Consider the following 24121-nt stretch of genomic DNA (forward strand, 5'->3'; position numbering starts at 1 on the left):
CCCAGCGTGAGTATTTGTAGAAGTTTTGCTAGCCTTTCGCAACAGGCGCAAATTTCCGGTGTATTTGCTGGTCTAGCGCTGCTATGCTATCCACGAATGCCCGATTTGTACATCCTAAATCTTTGTACACATTAAAGGAAATTTGTAAAAAAATATAAAAATGATTGATGGTATTAACCTGTTGATGCTCCACAAACAGTCGCGCCACCTCACGACCTGTCTTCCACAGCTCGTGGGATCCCTAACGAGGACGAGTTACTTTGCCCAACTTACAGGGTGGTCAGAAACAGTCTGAAAAGCTTGTAAGGGTGTTACAGGGTAGGTTACTACTTAGCATTAAAGTTAGCCGATCAGACCGTTGCACGCTCAAATTCAAGCAGCATGCCAGAAACGATGTCGGCAAACGTGTTCTTCGTTTGCTTTCCTAAAACCGAACAAGACAGCGATACAAATCTTCGACCTAGGACGGTAGTAACGATCGAACCGGAACCGAAGGCTGAGCAGTCTTCTGCGCTTTCATCTACGCTATGACAAAAACTGACACTAATTGTATCTGGCGGGCTGTTTGAATTTTGCGGGCAACTGCCTAATTGGCTAACTTCAATGATAATTAACTCGGAAACGACGCAACGCATCGAACTTTTGTTTAACAATTAATTATCAGCACAACCTGCCCTGTAACAACCTTACAAGCTTTTCAGACTGTTTCTGACTACCCTGTATGTTACCAAGAAGACACGAAATATGCCGGCGTACTCAAGAAGCCATCATGTGGTAAGTCTTCTGGCCACCTCTTAAAAGCATGATGCCATGATGCTGAAATGTCCCTTATCGTGCAGTGTTAGTTACCTATGTGCTACAGTCACGTATTTCCTATGTTTATTCCTGAGGATATGGTCGGGCGTACTCGCTATTCCGGAGTCGGTACAAGGTCGCTCGCTGTACTTGTCCCTGCATACGTATTATGTCAGATGCTGGGCAAAACATACGGTAGCTTCTTAGTGAACGTTGTACATGTTCGCTGTAACATTTGGTAGGAATCAGTATCCCCCTTTTCCAGTGAGAACCCGAACTCGTACCTTGCCACGAGTTCATGACATACTCCTGTGCGGTAAATATCAACAGACCGACGGCAGTTTAAATTGTTTCCTATCCACTATGAAGCCGTGTAAGGCGTCGGCGCCGGCCGAAGTGGCCGAGCGGTTCTAGGCGCTACAGTCTGGAACCGCGCGACCGCTACGGTTGCAGGTTCGAATCCTGCCTCGGGCATGGATGTGTGTGATGTCCTTAGGCTAGTTAGGTTTAAGTAGTTCTAAGTTCTAGGGGACTGATGACCTCAGCAGTTAAGTCCCATAGTGCTCAGAGCCATTTGAACCATTAAGGCATCGGCAGCGTTCCTACTTGCAGGACGTCGCTTAGTTGCTTGGATAGAGGGAAATGTTGCTGAACGTTGGTATCGTCGTTGCTGAAGTAATGTGGAAACTTCAATACTTCAACACTGAGGTCATAAACAAAACAATCTTTATGCGTCAACGGTTGTCAGCTCATCTCAGTGAGGCTACCTGAAGTCATGAATTTGCGAAACTCCTTCTAGAATCTATTTTATTTCTACATCAACTTCTCTTTTTAATTATTGAACGTCTCTCGTACGTGGGAGGCTGGGCGGCTCGAGCCTGCCTACGGAGAGATAGTAACTGACCACTTCCGTTTTCCATTGGTACAGTAGCGCAATTCCAACCAACTCGACTGCTATTTTCACTATATTATTATGCCTCCCATGGTCAGGAAGAGGAACGTCGTAAAATTTCAAAAGAATGGTTCAAATGGCTCTGAGCACTATGGGACTTAACTTCTGAGGTCATCAGTCCCATAGAACTTAGAACTACTTAAACCTAACTAACCTAAGGACATCACACACATCCATGCCCGAGGCAGGATTCGAACCTGCGACCGTAGCAGTCTCGCGGTTCCAGACTGCAGCGACTAGAACCGCTCGGCCACACCAGCCGGCAGTAAAATTTCAGCAGTTTATAACAGTTGCCTCCATTTTGAGTGAATTATGAACTGTTCTGAAAATCACGGCAACCGAATTCTGTTTCCAGATTTTGATTCATCAGCATGTTAGGAATCATTATCATTCTCGCCTGGAAATTTTGTTAATGTTTTGAATTGCGATTGAATTCTCAAGTAACTGGAAATAAAATTGATACGGAATTTGTGGATGCGCTGGTGGGTTGTTTGTAACAAGTGAGTCCTGAATCGGCCACGTGACTGGTTGGTTGTTAATTCATGCTCGACTGTCTTTTTCATTTCGGCCTTGTGCGGTCGGCCACGCCTACGCCTCAGCACGTGGTGGTTTCACGAAGGTTCGTAAGACGTTTTGTTACAACATCTGACTTACTCTGGCTGAAACACCTGCTTGAAAGAAAAATGTATACTGTACCCACGCAATGTTGTTTTGCGATATAGTTTCAGTCGTGTCATGTTACTCGTCTCGCAGAGCTCTATCAGCGAGACGAAAAACTGAACGATGCCGCTCCAGTCAGCGATGTACAGGCGCTACAGGATCGCATTCCAACGCGTGCAGCTACAACCAAGTGAGCTTGAAATTGTGTGCGGTTACTTGAAAGCCGTCGCCACACGGTCCGTACATTTGAACGTCAACAACGTTGAGCGTGCCGAGTTTTTGACGTCATAATGTTGAAAAAGCACGTTGGTGACTCTTTCCGAACGTTTAGAGCAGTATCAAGCATGACAGATATTCTGAACGTGCATTTGAACGAAGACCAATGAGATGGAAGAACTCCACTTACGTCACATGCACGCCACCTCATTTAAGTGCAGAGTTTGTTTACGCCATACTGGCTTTCAGTTGGAGCTCATGTTTGATGGATTTTGTAATATAACTTACGATCTGTGGATTATGCCCTTTGAGACACCAGCAAACAATCAGTTGTTTACTGGTACGATTTGTTGTAATAAAATGACGGAAAACGTCATATCCGCGGTTAAAAGAATTTTCGAATTATAAGTTGTTATGAAAGTATGCCGTTACAGGGCATCGCCACGTTGAAGACCCAACAAACCGCGTTATTCTTGGTACGGTTTGTTATAGTTAAATGTCAATTATCAACAAATCGGCGGTTGAAGCCTTCAGGAGACTATAACATATAAAATTCCGTCGCATGTTACAGACGTTCAGCGTAGTGTAATGACTAGAGACGCGAAATTGCGAAGTCGTGTGAACAAATGGTTCGCTTCTCTTTAAATCAAGAAAATTTTTTATTCGCTTGTGCATTCTCTGAAAAGCTATGGGAGTTTCTTTTCTATTTAACCGAAGTATGTTCTGCAATATTCGATCTATATAAATGTAAGTTTAACGTGTCCTGAAGATTCTGCTACTGAATAGAAACAGTGATCAACTAAGAAAGACCTCTGGGTTCTACTAAAAAGTGAGAATGATGAAATAATTTTAATCTTACGTGGAACACTATTAATAAACTTGAGTCTCACTACTTGTGATGGAACTTTTAAAGGCTGTGTCCTTATTGACTGGGCATGGAATTTCCTATTATGCCTTATAACATGTTCATGAATATTGAAATTTTTATTTATGTGTACAACGGACAGAACAAATTGACTAGTTTATAGACAGGGGAGGAAATTTTATTTTTAATACAGCTAGGGTAGGAATTTAACGCCCTTCAATTTTGGTAACCACACTGTGTGAGTTGGGAGCTAGATACAGCCGACAACTGCCGCTGGAGCGCGCAGCGATAGTGCGCACAACATTGAGGCACATGTTCCGTGCCGGCCTGTGTGGCCGGAGCGGTTCTAGGCGCTACAGTCTGGAACCGCGCGACCGCTACGGTCGCAGGTTCGAATCCTGCCTCGGGCATGGGTGTGTGTGATGTCCTTAGGTTAGTTAGGTTTAAGTAGTTCTAAGTTCTAGGGGACTGATGACCTCAGAAGTTAAGTCCCATAGTGCTCAGAGCCATTTTTTTGAACCATGTTCCGTATGCACCACCCGCGTCGTTTGAGAAGCGTTCAGCAGGACGGTGGAGACCACGTCAGCGCGTGTGAAGATGGCTGTAAGGCTGTCACTGAACGGCTAAAAGGTGCACTGCCGTGGATGGACGTCGCGTCGAACACCTCCTATGAACGAGTTTTCAGATCTCAGAAAGTATAGGTTTCCAGACTTTTTTTTATCTCGTTTCCACCTCTCAGAATATTTGAAGACCTTATACAGAAGATACGGATTGCAGTAGAAAGCAGCGTAACGCCCAAAAGAATTCTGGGACGGTGTCGCAGAAGATGACGCGCGGGGCCTGCGCCGACGCGGCCGCCGCCGGTGGTGCGCGGTGTGGTCCTTGGGCGCGGCTGGTCCGCGTTTTACTGCCTCTCCGCTGCGCCGGCCGCTTTTGGTCTTATTGTGCGCCGCCGTTTGCCCATCTGCCCTTGAACGCGCGTGCGTCCCTCTGTTAGCGCGGACGCTCTGCCCAACTGCGTGCCACTCTTCTCTTCCGCCCGACAGCTCTTTGTTTCACCGGCGCGCTCTCTCTGGTGCCAAAGGACTCGATCTTATCTGCGACTTCACTGTACCTATCATGTCGCACGAATCAATATCCTGCACAGTATTCGAGCCGGGCGTCGCGTGAGCATCCATTCACCCGTATGAAACTGCCAGTGTAGTTTCGTTAATCACCAGCCCTATAAAAGTGTATATGTGCACGTAAATTAGGCATATGGGCAGATCACCAAAAAAAGCAGTAGCTCGGGAAACCGTAAAAGAGATGGCACGAAAGATGTGCATGTTGTCACCATTGGCGTCGTTGGCTGTAACTCTATTCCGAATATGCATAACTACTTCCTGCAGAATGAGTATGAACTCAGGTTGTGGGTTTGTTTCCGACGACTGAACAGACTGAAACAAAACTACGCCCGCACAAATCGCACTGATTAGTCGGAGGAGGGCTATGTAATTGACCGAGCTTTCTTGCTTGTCGCTTGGCCTTTTCATGTCAGGATCGCTCTCCTTCAAACAAGTTGACAGCGGTGGATATAGTGCTCCACCACAGTGAACGGTCCACAGAGCATTATTCCCAAGTTAGTATGAACCAGTCGTCTTCATGGTGTGTTTCAGCTGGTCCTCAAAACTGTAACGAGGTTCTCCATTATGTCTGCTGTCAAAGTAGAGTGCGCGCCATAAAGGATAGGTTTAAATGGTTCAAATGGCTCTGAGCACTATGGGACTTAACTTCTGAGGTCATCAATCCCCTAGAACTTAGAACTACTTAAACCTAACTAACCTGAGGACATCACACACATCCATGCCCGAGGCAGGATTCGAACCTGCGACCGTAGCGGTTGCGCGGTTCCAGACTGTAGCGCCTAGAACCGCTCGGCCGGCCAAAAGGATGGGGCGGGGACTCCTGGTATCACTCATGCAGTCAACGTGGCCTAACCATCTTACTCGACGAAGGATGATGGTTGCCTCACTGTTGCTTCTTTGATATCTCATCATAAGTGTGTCCAAGTTTCACACCCATAAAGGAGCGTGGATGTGACAACTCTGTACACAATGAGTTTGGTATGCAGATTTAGGTCTTTACTCGTGAAGGCTCTGTGCGTTAACCGTCTGTATTCTGCATGGGCAGCCCCAATTTTATTTATCAACATCGTGTTGGCAAGTACAGGGTGTTTCAAAATGAACATATCGGTTTTAAGGTGTTGTAGCATTTATTACGTTCTTCTCACAATTGTAAATTATACACCAAATGAAAGAGCAACTCAAACAGTTTTGTATGTATACCTGTGCGCAATGGGAAGAGTATGGAATGATAAAGAGTGACTGAAAATAGCTTTGAACGAGTGGGAGTCTTTCACGCTTAGTCCCAAGAAATGTCCCCGCGGAAGGTTTATGGGCCCTTCTTTTTCGGTGAATCAACTTTAACTGATGTTTCTTATCTGGAGTGCTACAGCTATGGCTCGTGCCTCAATGGGAAGAAGCTGAACGACACGTCTTTATTTGGGAGCGGGATTGTGCACCGCCTCACTGGCGTAACTCAGTGCGGGACTGGTTGAACGATGTTGTATCCGACCGGTGGATTGGGCGCAAAGGGCCGGTTGACACAGCAATTTATGCATGACCTCCACGTTCACACACGATCTGACGCGATCATGTGTTTGTGCCTCCGATACTATTACTCCTGACACGTTGATCAAGGTTTCGGAACAACTCGCCTATCGACTCGATGTGTGATCGGTATTTCTCTTTCATTTGGTGTATTATTTATAATTTTAAGGTGAATGTAACATGTCCTACAAAGCCTTAAAATCCGTATATTCATTTTGAAGCACCCTGTACACCGTTTAGACAAGATGCTTCCAAGGTATGAAAAGTGATCAACTTGCTCCAAGATGGAGACATTGAACTCACGAAGAGATAATCCTGGGGCGGATTTTGCTAGTACCTTCGGGTTTATTTACTGCATTGATAGGGTAAGATGAAAGGGATCGCGTGCAGTTTTCAAGCAGTTGATTGGCTGTTGCAATTCTGCAGGTGTTAGAACAGGAGATGCGTTGTCATCGGCATACTGTTGTTCTGCCGCCCGGGTAATCTTTGTGAAGGAACGAGCGATGTGGCTGAAGGGTCGTGGTGGAAACTGCTTTTCTTATATTACCGTCCCCTGAAGTTTGACAAGGACTTCCGTGACACTATTCCGCTTACTAAACGATCTTGCGACGAAAGGCGCATTTCCTCTGTGGAGTCTCTCTCTGTCTTCTGTGTTAACCCTGCCTGTTGAAGGTCCCAGACTGACGAGAATACTCATAACAACTGGACGACTGAGAGTAGGATTCGTACCCTGACGGTTCCGTACAAACGTGATTACGTACATCTACATAGTTCATCTATAGGAAGTATACGAGTATCAAAATATATAACATAATTGGCCGTATCTTTTGAGTACATTGACTCAGAAGTTCAATTTTTTTGCACCGCCAAGGGACGGTATACCTTAGTATTTGACATAAATCGCAACTTGGTACCTCTATCCGCTCCTTAGAAAGAGGGTTATTAACAACGAACTGACGGACAGACGGACAACCAAGTGATTCTTAAAGGGTTCCCTTTTTACCGACTGAGGTACGGAACCTCAAAGAGAAAGTTTGTAAGACACTCGTTCCGTGGATGAGCACATATTCTTAGGATACTTCCAGTGAATCTCAACCTGGTATTTGATGTTCCTGCGACTATTTTTCTAAGACTGTGTCACCTCAGGCTGACTGGCAGGTGCCCAACTTAAATATTTTGGTGATGTATTAAATGGCGACCGGCTGCAAGCTCGAAATGTGTTTCAAGAATTAGTTCGCCGAAAAAATTTCAAAATTCCGCAATTACGGTCCACCTATTTATTCGCAGTAGGCTACGCTACATTTATCTATGTTGAGGTGCCGCCTCCATCTACATCTATATTTATACTCCGCAAGCCTCCCAACGGTGTGTGGCGGAGGGCACTTAACGTGCCACTGTCATTACCTCCCTTTCCTGTTCCAGTCGCGTATGGTTCGCGGGAAGAACGACTGTCGGAAAACCTCCGTGCGCGCTCGAATCACTCTAACTTTACATTCGTGATCTCCTGGCGCCGCTCTTCTTTGGATCTTCTCTATCTCCTCTGTCAACCTGACCTGGGACGGATCCCACACTGATGAGCAATACTCAAGTATAGGTCGAACGAGTGTTTTGTAACCCACCTCCCTTTTTTTTTTTTTTTGTTGATGGACTACATTTTCTAAGGACTCTCCCAATGAATCTCAACCTGGCACCCGCCTTACCAACAATTAATTTTATATGATCATTCCACTTCAAATCGTTCCGTACGCATACCCCCAGAGGAAACTGCTACCAGTGTTTGTTCAAAAAAATGGTTCAAATGGCTCTTGAGCACTATGGGACTTAACAGCTGAGGTCATCAGTCCCCTAGAACTTAGAACTACTTAAACCTAACTAACCTAAGGACATCACACACATCCATGTCCGAGGCAGGATTCGAACCTGCGACCGTAACGGTCGCGCGGTTCCAGACTGTAGCGCCTAGAACCGCTCGGCCATACGGCCGGCCAGTGTTTGTTCCGCTATCATATAATCATACAATAAAGGATCCTTTTTTTTTCTCCAGACCCTGTACCAAGCGTTGCAACAGAAAGCTAAATATTATGTGCACCTCGTTCAGTAACGCGACTGCAGATAAAATTTAACGATATGAAAGGGAGACAATAGTCGAGCAGGAAGTGAGATAGTGTTGTAGCCTGTCTCTTATATTATTTAATCTGTACATCGAGTAAGCAGTGAAAGACCCCAAACAGGAGTTTGGAAAGGGAACTAGAGTTCTGGAAGAAGGAATAACAGCTTTGAAATTGGCCGATGAGATTGTAATTCTGTCTGAGACGGCATAGGAGTTAGAAGGTGTTTTGAAGGGAATGGACAATTTCTTAAAAGAGGTTAAAAGATGAATATTGACCAAAGTAGAACAACGGTAGCGGCATGGAATCTATTTAAGAGACGATGTCGAGAGAATTAGATTTGGAAATGAATCACTGAAGTAGTAGCCTAAGATTTGCTTTTTGGGCAGAAAAATAACTGACGATGCGTGAAGCACAGAGGATATAAATTGCAGACTGGAAATACTAAGAAAAGCATTTCTGAAAAAGAGAAATAGAGGGTGTATCAAAAAGAATCACCCGATTTGGCACTCTGTATTTCTGAAACTAATAAACATATATAATGAAATTTGTTTTTTGATGAACGGGAAACTCTGAACTTTTTTCATACCTTTTTGTAGGTGTTCAACCCTTGAGGTGCACGGCATATGTCAATGCGGTATTCAAATTGCTCCCACACAGTAGTGAGCAGGAGCTGAGCTGCAGCTTCCACAGCTGCTGTTATACGATGTCTTTGTTGTTGGTAACGGATGGTTGCACATAAACAGTCTTTCACAGACCCCCCCCCCCCACCCCTACAAGAAATAATCACATTCAGTCAGGTCCGGTGACCTTGGAGGCCAGTAATGTAAGGCTGAATCATTTGGCCCAGTGCAACCAATCCGTCGTTCGTTCAGTAACCGTCTGATTTAAAAATTCCCGCACTTCCAAAATGCCAGTGCGGCGGTGCCCCATGTAAAATTCGAGAGGTTGCTCTTTCCAACAGAACAGAATAGTTATGATTTTTTTTTTAAATCGGATAATTCTTTTGATACCCCCTGTATTTTAACATTTGATATAAATTTAAACGTTACGAAGTTTTTTTATGAAAGTGTCTAGCCAGAGTGTGTTGTTACAGGACGATGGTGAAAGTTAGAGAGTTAGATTGGATAACTAATGAGCAGGTACTGAACCGAAATGAGTAGAAAATAAATGTATGGCACTACTCTGTTAAAAAGAGGCTCGGGTGAGAGGGCACATCCTCAACCAAATGACACGCGGGAGTAACAAGGTTTCGTAAAAGACTGTTAAGGATATCCTCATGTTCAGATGTGGTGTGTATTTGTAGTAACGAATATGATATTGAATTATCTTGCGAAACTGTTAGATCACTAAGGTAGGCAATGGCCGGCTACAGCACGAAGATCACCCATTTGTAACGATCGTAACAGTGTAGGCAGGGGGACTTAACGTTGTGCGCAGACTGTAACAGTCGCTTATTGCATCATTCAGCTTTGCCAACGTCAGACGCTGCGATGAAAATTTGTCGCATAGTTTATCTATGAAATAACTAGGGGAGGCCACGACGTTCGCATCGCGGATTTACATAAAACTTCGTACGCTTTTAGTAGTCCATTATGACAACATGATGTGCAAGTAGTAAGGGATACTATTTAGGCAATTTCGAGAAAACCGCAAGAGATGTTCGACGCGTCGCCTATATACGGGTGCGTTGCAACTCTTTTGAGTATGAGATGGCGGCGATCAAGTGGCTAGCGTTCAAGCTCTGTAATTTGTGGATAGCTGGCTCGAATCCCGCTGAACTATTTTTAACGCTATTTTTCTAAACTCTGGTCATATTATTTCGTATATGATGCTTGAAAGGTGAAAGAAGGAAAAGAACACGTGTATTTGCATTAAATTTGTAAAGTATGTGGATACCACGTGGCATATTCTTTATCCAGCCTCACTATTTTTATTTTTGTCTCCAACGGAATATATCCAGGTTTTGCCTGTTTTTAGGCTGGCTCATTATCCTCATCATCGGGCAAAACTTCACGGAATAGATCTTTTTCAACTAAATCATCGGAATGAATGAGGTCCTCGTCTGTAATAAGTATCATTTGTCCGAACATTTCAACGATAAATCAATAAAGATTTTCTCCAGTCGCCACTTCATCTGCTAAAATCGTTCCTGCCGATTCAGTACCAATAACGTCCGTTTCTTAAAGAAGGCTATCACATTACACGAACACAACTTATAACTGGCTTTTGCAACGGCATTATGCCTTGAACTTCATGACATTCATCAAAGATTCGGGATCATCCGGCCGGCCGCTGTGGCCGAGCGGTTCTAGGCGCTTCAGTCTGGAACCGCGCGACCGCTACGGTCGCAGATTCGAATCCCGCCTCGGGCATGGATGTGTGTGATGTCCTTAGGTTAGTTAGGTTTAAGTAGTTCTAAGTTCTAGGGGACTGATGACCTCCGATGATAAGTCCCATCGTGCTCAGAGTCATTTGAACCATTCGGGAGTCGTCCGAATTATTTTAGTAAAAATGTAAATTTTGTGATTTTTATAAAATACGGACGTAATCTATTCATTCTTGCTATATTAACAAGGTCTCACAGCTATGCAAGTTAACTGCCGCCCATCTCTGTGTTTGCAGATCGAACCGTCTAGGTTCAAAGCAGTTGTGGATACTTTACCCTGTTATGGCAGGTAGAAAGGATTTTAGTGATAAATATTTGTTTTAATAATCAAAATTACTAAACAGCGAATACCATAGGAAATTTCAATAAAAGGTCATGCAAATACTGATGTTGTTTTACTCTATTACCTTTTAAATATCATATATGATATAATACGACATATGTTGAAAAAAATTTACATTAAAAAAAAGAAAAGGTAAGTGGGACTCGATCTAGTGATTCACCGGTTACGGAACTCGAACGCCAACCGTTTGACCGCCGCCAGCTAGGACTCGAGAATCGTTACGCACCGGTACGTATTCGAGGCGTAAAATTTCTCTTGCGATTTTCTGTAATGTGCCTAACTAATGCGTGTTTCTCCTCGCACATTACGTTGTCCTAATGAACTACTACAAGCGAACAAAGGCTGAAGTAAATTTGTGATGCAGACGTCGTGGCCTCCGTTTGTCAGACGAATCAAAATTCCGGACATTTTAACAAATTTTAAAATTCCTTCCGGAAACAATTATAGGGCACAAAATGAGTTGATATCCGAAAAATCTGGACGTATGGTAGCCCTGCAATAGTTGTACAGAGATGAATAGGCTTACACGTCATAGAAGAACGTGGCTAGCTGATTAAAACCAAACTGGGAATTGAAGACAACAATAGTATAAAGTTAAAACGTACTATTAAGTGAGCCAGGATGGTTCAAAATGGCTCTGAGCACTATGGGCCTTAACATCTGAGGTCATCAGTCCCCTAGAACTTAGAACTACTTAAACCTAACTAACCTAAGGACATCACACACATTCATGCCCGAGGCTGGATTCGAACCTGCGACCGTAGCGGTCGCGCGGTTCCAGTGAAGCGCCTAGAACCGCTGGGCCACACTGGGCGGCAGTGAACCAGGAAGAAGATAGTAGAGTTACTATAAAACCGAGTCCAGTATTATGTGGTGTCTGGGCACAGTAGTCTGGGATACGGCAGTGGGACATTTGGCAGTAGATTGTGGGGCGGCTGCAGAGTGGTGCCCTTATGGTGAGGCGAGAGGGCCCCCTCTCCGCGCCTCGCCTGCCCGTCGTAAATTATTGCGGGCAGTGCGTGCGTGTGGCTGCGCGGTCCGACAGTTCGCGCCGGCGAAATTAGTCTGGGAGCCGGCAGCGCCACAGCGGACCAGGCACGCGAGGAATGTGCCGCTACCAGCAGCAGCAGCAGCAAAGCGGCGGGTCGTCGGCCCATCCGGCGGCCAGCGACTGCGTGTGTGCTGTGCCCGCCGGGAAGGCGCGGCCGCCGCCTCTGCGAGCGCACGTCAGGCAACACCACCTAGACTACAGGCCTGTGTGCACACTTGTGACGTCACATACTGATGGCCAGCTCTGTTTCGGAACGCTGCACTCTGCAGCTATACGAACTTTACAAGTTTTAGAGCTGAGACCGCATAGGCATTTCCCGTGCTTTCCTCTTCTACATGGCGTTGTAATGAAAGTATGGAAATTTATGTTGTTGTTGTGGTCTTCAGTCCTGAGACTGGTTTGATGCAGCTCTCCATGCTACTCTATCCTGTGCAAGCTTTTTAATCATACAGTAAAGCTGCATACCCTCGGGAAAAATTACGGCTGTAGTTTCCCCTTGCTTTCAGCCGTTCGCAGTACCAGCACAGCAAGGCCGTTTTGGTTATTGTTACAAGGCCAGATCAGTCAATCATCCAGACTGTTGCCCTTGCAACTACTGAAAAGGCTGCTGCCCCTCTTCAGGAACCACACGTTTGTCTGGCCTCTCAACAGATACCCCTCCGTTGTGGTTGCACCTACGGTACGGCTATCTGTATCGCTGAGGCACGCAAGCCTCCCCACCAACGGCAAGGTCCATGGTTCATGGGGGGGGATGGAAATTTATATCATTGCGTAAAGTAACTGAACAAAACTGCCCTATGATATTTCAAGATGTAAAATTATTTTGACGATTTGCCTTAAATACGCGTTTCTAGGCTTGAATACAAACTGTAATTTTAAATTCTTTTACCTCAGGATCTACGTTTTCTTGCAGTAAAAAATCGGCAATTTGCAACAACAAGCAGCCGTTTTCGGTTTTAAATAAAGCAGCTGGAGCTCCTACAGAATTTAAGAATTTGTTTCCCCGGTTGTTTTCGTAAATTTTCCTCTCCATTTCAAAATTTGCTGACCTCACACGAAACTCAGATCATTCGACGAAATGGAGCACCTCCTGACATGATGTTTAATAAATCAAAAAACCCGAAAAATATTTTATTTGCCTGTTTCTCCAGAACTTTAGAACCTTAACCATGAAAAGATTGTTTCTCCTATATCCTTGACTGAAAGTCGTGTCACAGAGTGCTGTTAATTTAATCACAATGCACTTACCTCGAAATTCTGATTTATATACTGCTTAATCTGTCGAACACTGAATTCATTAAAACAATTTTCTAAGTTGGTTTACTCAAATTGAAATTATTTCCGAATATCTGTATATGTAAAACTGAACAAAATCATTTTGTAGCTCTTCCAAATAAAAGTACTGGAAACTCAATAATCTGGTAGGAATGATAAGGAATACTGTGCATTTTCGAGCCACACTAATTAATATAACTATGCTGTGTGACAATAGTCGCAAATATGAGAGACATTTCACAGCCAGATTCATATTAAACTCGCAGCAATGGTCCAGAATTAAGAAACAAATTATATTGGTACATGATACGTAACTGCTTTTAAAAACAATTGGCAAATGTGGTGCAATGGAAACAAATAACACGCGATAAATTTTTTGTCATTTACTTACCCTTGAATGATGCGTCTGTCTGGGAATAGCTGCAATCTAGTGATTTCTCAACTTCACACATTTGGGAAATCGAAATATGTGCACTTTCATGCCATTATGGGATTTATAATTTCCCTGGCAAAAGGGTACGCAACACTTGTATTCCATATTTCGAAGAACTGTAGGAAAATACTGTATGAAATCTATATCAGTTGCACGTGGCACACACTTTCAACACAACATACACGTCAACAGGACTGCCGAGTAAAGATAAGATGGGCAACAGTTTGTGACGTCACGTGCCAATATGGCCGTTGTGCGTAGGCCTTGCATCTAGAAGGCTTTGCTTCAGTCCGCTGCAGAGCACTGCCGTGTTGTTCTAAGCCGCGCCGAGAACAGGGGATACATAGACTCGAGTACAAAAATGTGTTTCCTTCAGAGAGCGTGTCATGAAATCGCGGCGAGTTACGCGGGACTGTTATCACCCTAGAAGCGACCACGTTGCTTTGTTGTACATGATACGAGCGAAGCCCCATATCACTCATTTGGAACCAACCAATAGTTTCGTCCACTAATTGATAGAACTCGTATATGGCATCAAGTACAGGGAGCAGCCTAGCACCGACTCTGAAATAGCAAGTACATCCAGTTCCATCGGCCGGAATGTCTAATATCAAGAAACGAGAAGAAGTAAGGAAGAATAACTGGAGCAGTTAGTTGCCTACAGCCCATTGCTTGAGTAGGCAAATTTCAGCATCGTTGACTTTCTTCTTCTTTCGTTTCACCCTCTTTGGGGTACGCTGGATCAATAATTTCTTTGTGCGTTGTTCTTTTCTTAGGGCCCAGTATTTCTTCATTCTTTCTGATCTTCTTTTCCTCTCCTCTTCCGAGATGAAGGGTTTGGACTTTTGTGTGGATTTGTCTTGGAACCTTACGTTTCATCTTTAGTAATTAATTTAGCTGTTCGATCAATAAGTGAATTTTCTGAAATCTTTAATTCTACCAGGTCTTTCTCAGTTTCTATAAACCAATTGGGTTTCGTTTTTCGATTACGGAAAAGTCAAATATTTGTTTAGTTAATCTGTCGGAATTCATTCTGAGAAGATGAACATAAAAATTTATTTTCCTTTTTCGCATAGTATCTGAAAGTTTTTCAGTTTTCTTGTAGAGAGTTTCACTTTTGATATACATAATCTTATTGTCTTGAAATTTTGGCCCTACGATTTTTCTTAAAATTTTTCTTTCCTTTAGCTCAAATTTCTCCATTTGGCATTTGAAATTCATGTTTAGTGTTTCTGCTGCATACACTGCTTTTGGCTTAATAACTGTCTTGTAATTTGTAATTTTGAACCCCCATCAAAGGGATTTTTTGTTGTATGTAATTTTTGTTAGCTGGAAGGCCAATTCAAGTTTATTTTTTCTGGATTCCATTGCTTTGCTTTCTCCAGCATTCCAACTAATCCATTCTCCGTGATATTTGAATTCTTTTACTATTTCAATCTTCTGTTCTTGAACTTTGGGGTATTTACATGAGTGCTTGATGTTTGTCAGTATCTTAGTTTTTTCAAAGGAGATGTGAAGACCTACTGTAGCTGCTTGTTTCTTTAGTTCAAGGACTTGCTCCCGTGCTTCTTCCATTGTTTCAACAAACAGGGCCATATAATCTGCAAAAGCAATGCAATTTACTTTAAGGTTCTTCTTTTTGCAACCCAGTCTTATACCACTCTTAATATTTATGTTCTCTGACTACTTTCTCAAGCGCACAGTTGAACAGCAATGGTGAGGGCCCATCCCCCTGTCGCACTCCCATTTCTATTTCAAAGGGTTCCGATAATTCGCCCATGAGTTTAACTTTCGAAAATGTATTTGTAAGGGTCGCTTTTATAATATTAGTTCTTTTCTTATCCAAACCCATTGCTTCCATGACTGATAATAGAGATTCTCTATCAATCGAATCATATACTTTTTTGAAATCAAAAAATGATTCAAATGGCTTTGAGCACTATGGGACTTAACATCTGAGGTCATCAGTCCCCTAGAACTTAGAACTACTTAAACCTAACTAACCTAAGGACATCACACACATCCATGCCCGAGGCAGGATTCGAACCTGCGGCCGTAGCAGTCGCGAGGTTCCGGACTGAAGTGCCTAGAACCGCACGGCCACCGCGGCCGGCTGTTTTGAAATCAATGAAGGAGATTACGTATGTGTTTGCTATTGATTTTTGGTATGCCATAATGTTTTTGAGGTTTAGTATTTGTTCCGAACATGATCTACCCTTTCTAAAACCTCCCTGGTATTCCCCGATTTGAGGATCCAATTGCGGCTCTGCACTGTTCAAAAGGACTTTAGAAACAATCTTGTATGTTATATCCAGCAGTGATATTCCTCTGTAATTGTTGGGGGTCTGTCTTCAAACCTTTCTTGTGGATAGGGTGGATGAGAGCTGTTCCCCATTCTTTGGGGAACTCTTCTTCTTTCCAGATTTTATCGAAAACACACTTAAGGGATGTAATTGGATTTTTGTAAGCCTTTTTCCATAGTTCGGCCACTATTTGGTTTTCTCCGGACGCCTTGTTGTTTCTAAGTTCTGAAAAGACCTTGTGCAGTTCTTCAGTTGTCGGTGGTTCTGAATCCGGCTTCTCACGGTTATTTGGGATAGATCCAAATTTTTCAAGGATAGGTTCACAATTCAAGAGTTTCTCCAAGTAGCCTTGACTTTATTGGCACTTTTCTTTTTTTTCAGATGTGACTAGCAGACTTACTACGTGGTGGTTATATGGTGGCGTCTCGAGTATGCCGCCATTTCTTCGTGCTGTTTGGTTAAATATGTCTACAACGTAGCTCCGATTCCCCTTAGATCACCGAAGTTAAGCACCGTCGGGCGTAGTCAGTGGTTGGATGGGTGACCGTTCAGGTACAGCGCGTGCTGTTGCCAATTTTCCCTTTGTCTTTATGACAGAGGGGACAGGAAGGATGATATCATAAACTCCATGATAGCCAGTCTTTGGGAAAATGCCCTGGATTCTCTTCCAAACTTCGTCACAGTCTCTCATGAAGTGAAGACGTGTACATGTAACCCTGTTGATGGTGATCCCGGATAGGGACGTTAAGCTCGGTGTGCCTCTTGTACATCTACATCTACATGACTACTCTGCAATTCACATTTAAGTGCTTGGCAGAGGGTTCATCGAACCACAATCATACTATCTCTCTACCATTCCACTCCCGAACAGCGCGCGGGAAAAACGAACACCTAAACCTTTCTGTTCGAGCTCTCATTTCTCTTATTTTATTTTGATGATCATTCCTACCTATGTAGGTTGGGCTCAACAAAATATTTTCGCATTCGGAAGAGAAAGTTGGTGACTGAAATATCGTAAATAGATCTCGCCGCGACGAAAAACGTCTTTGCTTCAATGACTTCCATCCCAACTCGCGTATCATATCTGCCACACTCTCTACCCTATTACGTGATAATACAAAACGAGCTGCCCTTTTTGGCACCCTTTCGATGTCCTCCGTCAATCCCACCTGGTAAGGATCCCACACCGCGCAGCAATATTCTAACGGAGGACGAACGAGTGTAGTGTAAGCTGTCTCTTTAGTGGACTTGTTGCATCTTCTAAGTGTTCTGCTGATGAAACGCAACCTTTGGCTCGCCTTCCCCACAGTATTATCTATGTGGTCTTTCCATCTGAAGTTGTTCGTAATTTTAACACCCAGGTACTTAGTTGAATTGACAGCCTTGAGAATTGTACTATTTATCGAGTAATCGAATTCCAACGGATTTCTTTTGGAACTCATGTGGATCACCTCACACTTTTCGTTATTTAGCGTCAACTGCCACCTGCCACACCATACAGCATTCTTTTCTAAATCGCTTTGCAACTGATACTGGTCTTCGGATGACCTTACTAGACGGTAAATTCGGTAAATTACAGCATCATCTGCGAACAACCTAACAGAACTGCTCAGATTGTCACCCAGGTCATTTATATAGATCAGGAACAGCAGAGGTCCCAGGACGCTTCCCTGGCGAACACCTGATATCACTTCAGTTTTACTCGATGATTTGCCGTCTATTACTACGAACTGCGACCTTCCTGACAGGAAATCACGAATCCAGTCGCACAACTGAGACGATACCCCATAGGCCCGCAACTTGATTAGAAGTCGCTTGTGAGGAACGGTGTCAAAAGCTTTCCGGATATCTAGAAATACGGAATCAACTTGAGATCCCCTGTCGATAGCGGCCATTACTTAGTGCGGATATAGAGCTAGCTGCGTTGCAGAAGAACTATGTTTTCTGAAACCATGCTGATTACGTATGAATAGATCGTTCCCTTCGAGGTGATTCATAATGTTTGAATACAGTATATGCTCCAAAACCCTACTGCAAACCGTCGTCAATGATATAGGTCTGTAGTTCGATGGATTACTCCTAATCTTTCAATTGCTGTTGCTACTATATCTTTGAATTTGAGCCACATTTGCATAGTCAGTTCGGAAGGAATGGAGATTGTCTCTTAGGAAGGCTTCTAGTGACACTTTATCCGCTTTTTTAAATAAAATTATTTTGCGTTTGTTTCTGGTGGATTTGGAAGAAACGGTATTGAGCCTAGCTACAACGACCTTGTGATCACTAATCCATGTATCAGTCATGATGCTCTCTATCAGCTCTGGATTGTTTGTGGCTAAGAGGTCAAGTGTGTTTTCGCAACCATTTACAATTCGCGTGGGTTCGTGGACTAACTGCTCGAAATAATTTTCGGAGAAAGCATTTAGGACAACCTTGGAAGATGTTTTCTGCGTACCACCGGTTTTGAACAAGTATTTTTGCCAACATATCGAGGGAAGGTTGAAGTCCCCACCAACTATAACCGTATGAGTGGGGTATTTATTTGTTACGAGACTCAAATTTTCTCTGAACTGTTCAGCAACTATATCATCGGAGTCTGGGGGTCGGTAGAAGGAGCCAATTATTAACTTAGTTCGGCTGTTAAGTATAACCTCCACCCATACCAATTCGCACGGAGTATCTACTTCGACTTCACTACAAGATAAACCACTACTGACAGACACAAACACTCCACCACCAATTCCGCCTAATCTGTCTTTCCTGAACACCGTATGAGACTTCGTAAAAATTTCTACAGAACTTATTTCAGGCTTTAGCCAGCTTTCTGTACCTATAACGATTTCAGCTTCTGTGCTTTCTATTAGCGCTTGAAGCTCAGGGACTTTCCCAGCACAACTACAACAATTTACAACTACAATTCCGACTATTCCTTGATCCAAGCGCGTCTTGTATTTGCCATGCACCCTTTGAGATTGCAGCCCACCCCGTACTTTCCCGAGGCCTTCTAACCTAAAAAACCGCCCAGTCCACGCCACACAGCCTCCGCTACCCGTATAGCCGCCGGCTGAGTGTAGTGAACTACTGACCTATTCAGCGGAACCTGAAACCCCACCACCCTATGGCGCAAGTCAAGGAATCTGCAGCCAACACGGTCGCAAAACCGTCTGAGCCTCTGATTCAGACCCTCCACCCGGCTCTGCACCAAAGGTCCGCAGTCGGTTCTGCCAACGATGCTGCAGATGGTGAGCTCTGCCTTCATCTCGTAAGCAAGACCGGCAGCCTTCAACAAATCAGATAGCCGCTGGAATCCAGAGAGAATTTCCTCAGATCCAAAGCGACACACGTCATTAGTGCCGACATGTGCCACCACCTGCAGCTGGCTGCACCCTGTGCTCTTCATGGCATCCGGAAGGACCCTTTCCACATCAGGAATGACTCCACCCGGAATGCACACGGAGTGCACACTGGATTTCTTCCCCTTCTTAGCCGCCATATCCCTAAGGGGCCCCATAACGCGCCTAACATTGGAGCTCCCAACTACCAATAAGCCCACCCTCTGTGATTGCCCGGACTTTGAAGGCTGTTAATCATCCTCTGAAACAGGGCAGGCAGCTGCATCTGGCTCAGCCAGAGACAGTGCCTGAAACCTGTTTGTCAGACGAACCGGGAAGGCTTTCTGATCAGCCTCCGGGGACGTCTTTCGCTGACTGCCACGCCTTGGAACGACCTCCCAATCAACCACAGGCGAGAGCTCAGCCCCACTGCGGGCAGCAACCGGGGCAACCACAGCGGCAGACCGATCTGGGGACAGACGGGACGAGGTTGACATCCCCATGATACCCAAGTCCGGCTCCCCACAGTGGTGCCCATTGGCAACAGCCTCAAGCTGAGCGACCGAAGTCAGCGCCGCTTGCAGCTGTGAGCGAAGGGATGCCAACTCAGCCCATCCGAACACAGCAATCACAGTCCATGTCTATTCTAATCAATGTTGAACAACAGTTACTGAAACACGAGTCCGTGCCTAGATAACGCAAGGGAAACACGCAAAGAATGTATTAACTAACCTGTACAAATGCCTAACGACTGCGCTACAATCTGCCTGAATTTACGATTACAGTAACTAAAACTCGAAATTACACCTCCTATACGAAACTCACACGCAGTTTAAGCAAGAATCTACGAAGTAAACACTAAAGCGCGATGCTACAACTCTCAAATACTATAATACGCCCGAAATTTATGAATTAAACAATGCAAGCACCCAAAAACACGCAAAGAAATTAAGAATCAAACTATGTAACGAATAAGTAAGCTAGGGGTATACGACTTGCTGCTGCAGCTGCTTATCCAACGGCGGCAGGGAGCACACTCCTGCTGGTGTTCGAAAGAAGTAGGTCATGTGCAGTCACCGGGTTCCACCATCTCCGTTCTCTCATCATCTCCAGCACTGCACACACAGCATTACAATGACCTACGTTTACCAGATACGCTTCCACACCCAACTCTCTCCTCGAAGGGACGCTATCTGCAAGCGCGGAGGATAGGAAAAACCTTTCTGATGAAAGAGCTGAACATGCCCTTCGTGCTCCGAGCCATTCATGCCATACAACTGTACTCATTCTGAGAATCAGATACATTCTCACATACTGAATATCCCAGGGATCCGATTCAAATTTTAGATTGTTGGTATCCCCGCTGTAAATTAGTGTGGCATGTGGTGAACGGTTCTGGTGTGCATAATTATAAACATAGGACGATTTGGTTTCTCAAGGAGTACCTGTTGGTGATGATGACGAATTTTTAGGTTAGTGCAGACCATTGGTACCGAGCCAACTGGCACAATGGTTAGCACACTGGAACTCGCATTCGGGAGGACGACGGTTCAAACCCACGTCCAGCCATCCGGATTTAGGTTTTCCCTGATTTGCCTAAATCGCTTCAGGCAAATGCCGGGATGGTTCCTTTTAAAGGGCACGGCCGACTTCTTTTCCCATCCTTCTCTAATCCGATGGGACCAATGCCCTCGCTGTTTGGTCATCTCCCCCAAATCAGCCAACCAAACAGAACATTGGTACCCAGTCTGGTAATCTGTAAGTGTGTATCATGAGATCATCACCTGCAGGGAGCTACGTTGATTATCTTTCATCTAAAGTGACAGGAAATAAGACTGCCTGACAAAAGAAGTGAAGCTCCCAGAAGGGGAGGGCGAAAGGAAATGAAACTTCATGGGTTTATAGAGTATATGGTGTGATTACAAAATCGTTTGGCAGTATGTGACTACTTATCAGAATGACGTTGCATCCCCTCTGGCCTGGATGCGTTGCACTGTTCCAGTTGTGAAGGGTGCTCTAAGGACATTTTATCCTCTCCTGAGGCAACGCGGCCCAGACCTGTTGTAAAGGGATCTTGATACACTGGGACTGGGGCGAAGCTGACGTCCGATCTGTTCGCAAACATGATCTATTGAAGACACATCTTGAGTATCTCGTTGGCCACGGGAGTATCTCAACATCGCACACACAGTTCTTGGAGACACACGGCACGTGTGCAGTAACATTGTTTAGAAGTACCACCACGATACTGTCGCTTGAGAGGTAACACAGAAGTAGTGGGATGACCGTGACGTATCGGTGTGTGGTGAAAGTTCCCTCAATCACTACGAGCCGGTACCTACAGTCATACCGGATGGCTACCTACTGAAGGATTAACATCGCTGTGTGTCAACGGAACGTTGTCCGCCCCTGGTAGCTGAGTGGTCAACGCGTCGGAATGTCATACCTAACGGCCCCGGTTCGATTCCCGGCTGGGTGGGAGATTTTCTCCGCTCAGGGACTGGGTATTGTGTTGTCCTTATTATCATTATTTCATCCCCACCGACACGCAAGTCGCCGAAATGGCGTCAACTCGAAAGACTTGCAGCAGGCGAATGGTCTACCCGACGGGAGGCCCTAGCTACACGGCATTTCCAGTTCCAACGAAACGTTGGAAGAACTGTACTTCCCGCCATAGTCGCCGACCATGATCAACAGGGGTAGTGCAGAACCGCGTCGCATAGCTAAACACAATGCGAGGCCATTTCACTAGCAGTCCAGCCGTTTGTGATGTGTTGACGGCAGCCTTCGCTTGGAACATTAATTCCACATTCCGGCAGCTGCTAGTCTCCAACCAGAATGTTGCAGGGAGTCCATTACTTTTCGAGAGGCAGACGCTGATATGAAGGAGATGCCAGGTTGTTGATGCACAACACGGCGGTCCTCCCTTGTGGTTGTCAGCCGTGATCAGTCGGAACCTTGACGACGAGTACGCCTGCCCTCACGTTCCCATGAAGTCCAACATCTGGCAACTGGCACATCCGTGTGACCCGCAAATCTGGATACGGCACGATTCGATCAGCCTGCCAAATAGAGAGCCACAGTGATGCTACTATCAAATTCTGTCAAATGCAGATATTGCTGTCTCACAAGTGCACGCGGTATCTCCGTGACATTCACAGTAAACACACAACTCTGACGCTGTTCACGCCTCTTAAATGCAGTACTGGGCTTTGTAACAACACTGAGCATGAACAAAAGCAACACATTCTGGTGGACATTCTATCTGGCACAGAGAATTGCAACCCTAATTATGTACGTACCCGCCGATAGTGTGTGCGTGTACTTAGGTACTGTGTCATCTGACCATGTCTTCTGGGTGCTTCACTCTTTTTGTCAGGCAGATTGTATTAGCGCGTGTCCACTCGTTTTATAAAGTGATATATATATATATATATATATATATATATATATATATATATATATATATATATATATATATATATGCTTGTTTTCAAACTTAGTTCAACCTGTTCCCCTGTGTGGCCCGCCACAGTATGTCAAGATGGCTGCTACACATGACGTTCGTCAGAAGCAACGTGCTGTCATAGAATTCCAGTGCTGTGAAAACGAGACGGTGGGAAACATCCACAAGAGGTTGAAAAAGGTGTATGGAGATGCTGCTGTCGATCGCAGTACAGTTAGTCGGTGGGCAAGCAGGTTACGTGATGAAAGCGGGCACGGCAATATTGAGGATTGTCCTCGCAGCGGCATGCCTCGTACTGCACACACTCCAGACAATGTACAGAGAGTTAACGAATTGGTGACTGCTGACAGACGCATCACAATGAACGAATTGTCACGCTACGTTGGGATAGGGGACGGAAGTGTTTGCAGAATACTGAAAGTGTTGGCGTTAAAAATGTTTGTGCCAGGTGGGTTCCCAGGGTGTTGACAGTGGCTCACAAAGGAACAAGAAAAACGGTATGCAGCGAAATTTTGGAACAGTACGAGAATGGTGGATATGAATTTCTTGGAAGAATTGTGACAGGTGATGAAACATGGCTCCATCATTTTTCACCAGAGACGAAGAGGCAATCAGTGGAGTGGCATCATGCAAATTCACTCAAGAAAAAAAAAATTCAGAACCACACCTTCTGCTGGAAAAGTTACGGCTACAGTGTTTTTCGATTCCGAAGGACTCTTGCTTGTGGACAACATGCCAAGTGGAACCACCATAAATTCTGATGCACATGTGACGACACTGAAGAAACTGCAAGTTCGACTGAGTCGTGTTCTACCACATCGGCAAAAAGCAGGATGTTTTGCTGTTGCAAAGACAATGCACGGTCACATGTCAGTCAAAAAACCATGGAAGCGATCACAAAACTCGGATGGACAACACTGAAACACCCGCCTTACACTCCTGACCTGACTCCATGTGACTATCATACCTTTGGGAAACTGAAAGACTCTCTTCGTGGAACAAGGTTTGAAGACGATGACTCCCTTGTGCACGCTGCCAAACAGTGGCTCCAACAGGTTGGTCTAGAATTTTACAGTTCGGGTAAACAGGCGCTGGTTTCAAGATGGCGTAAGGCAGTTGAGAGGGATGGAAATTACGTGGAGAAATGAAAATATTGTTCCTAAAGGATATAACTACAAACTGTAAAATTTTCAAACATGTAGGAAAGATGGATTAAAAAAAAATAGTGTGCATTTCTTTTGGTGTGTGTGTGTGTGTGTGTGTGTGTGTGTGTGGATGCATTGCAATG

The sequence above is a fragment of the Schistocerca piceifrons genome, chromosome 1, assembly GCF_021461385.2.
Source record: "Schistocerca piceifrons isolate TAMUIC-IGC-003096 chromosome 1, iqSchPice1.1, whole genome shotgun sequence".
Classification (NCBI taxonomy): Eukaryota; Metazoa; Arthropoda; class Insecta; order Orthoptera; family Acrididae; genus Schistocerca; species Schistocerca piceifrons.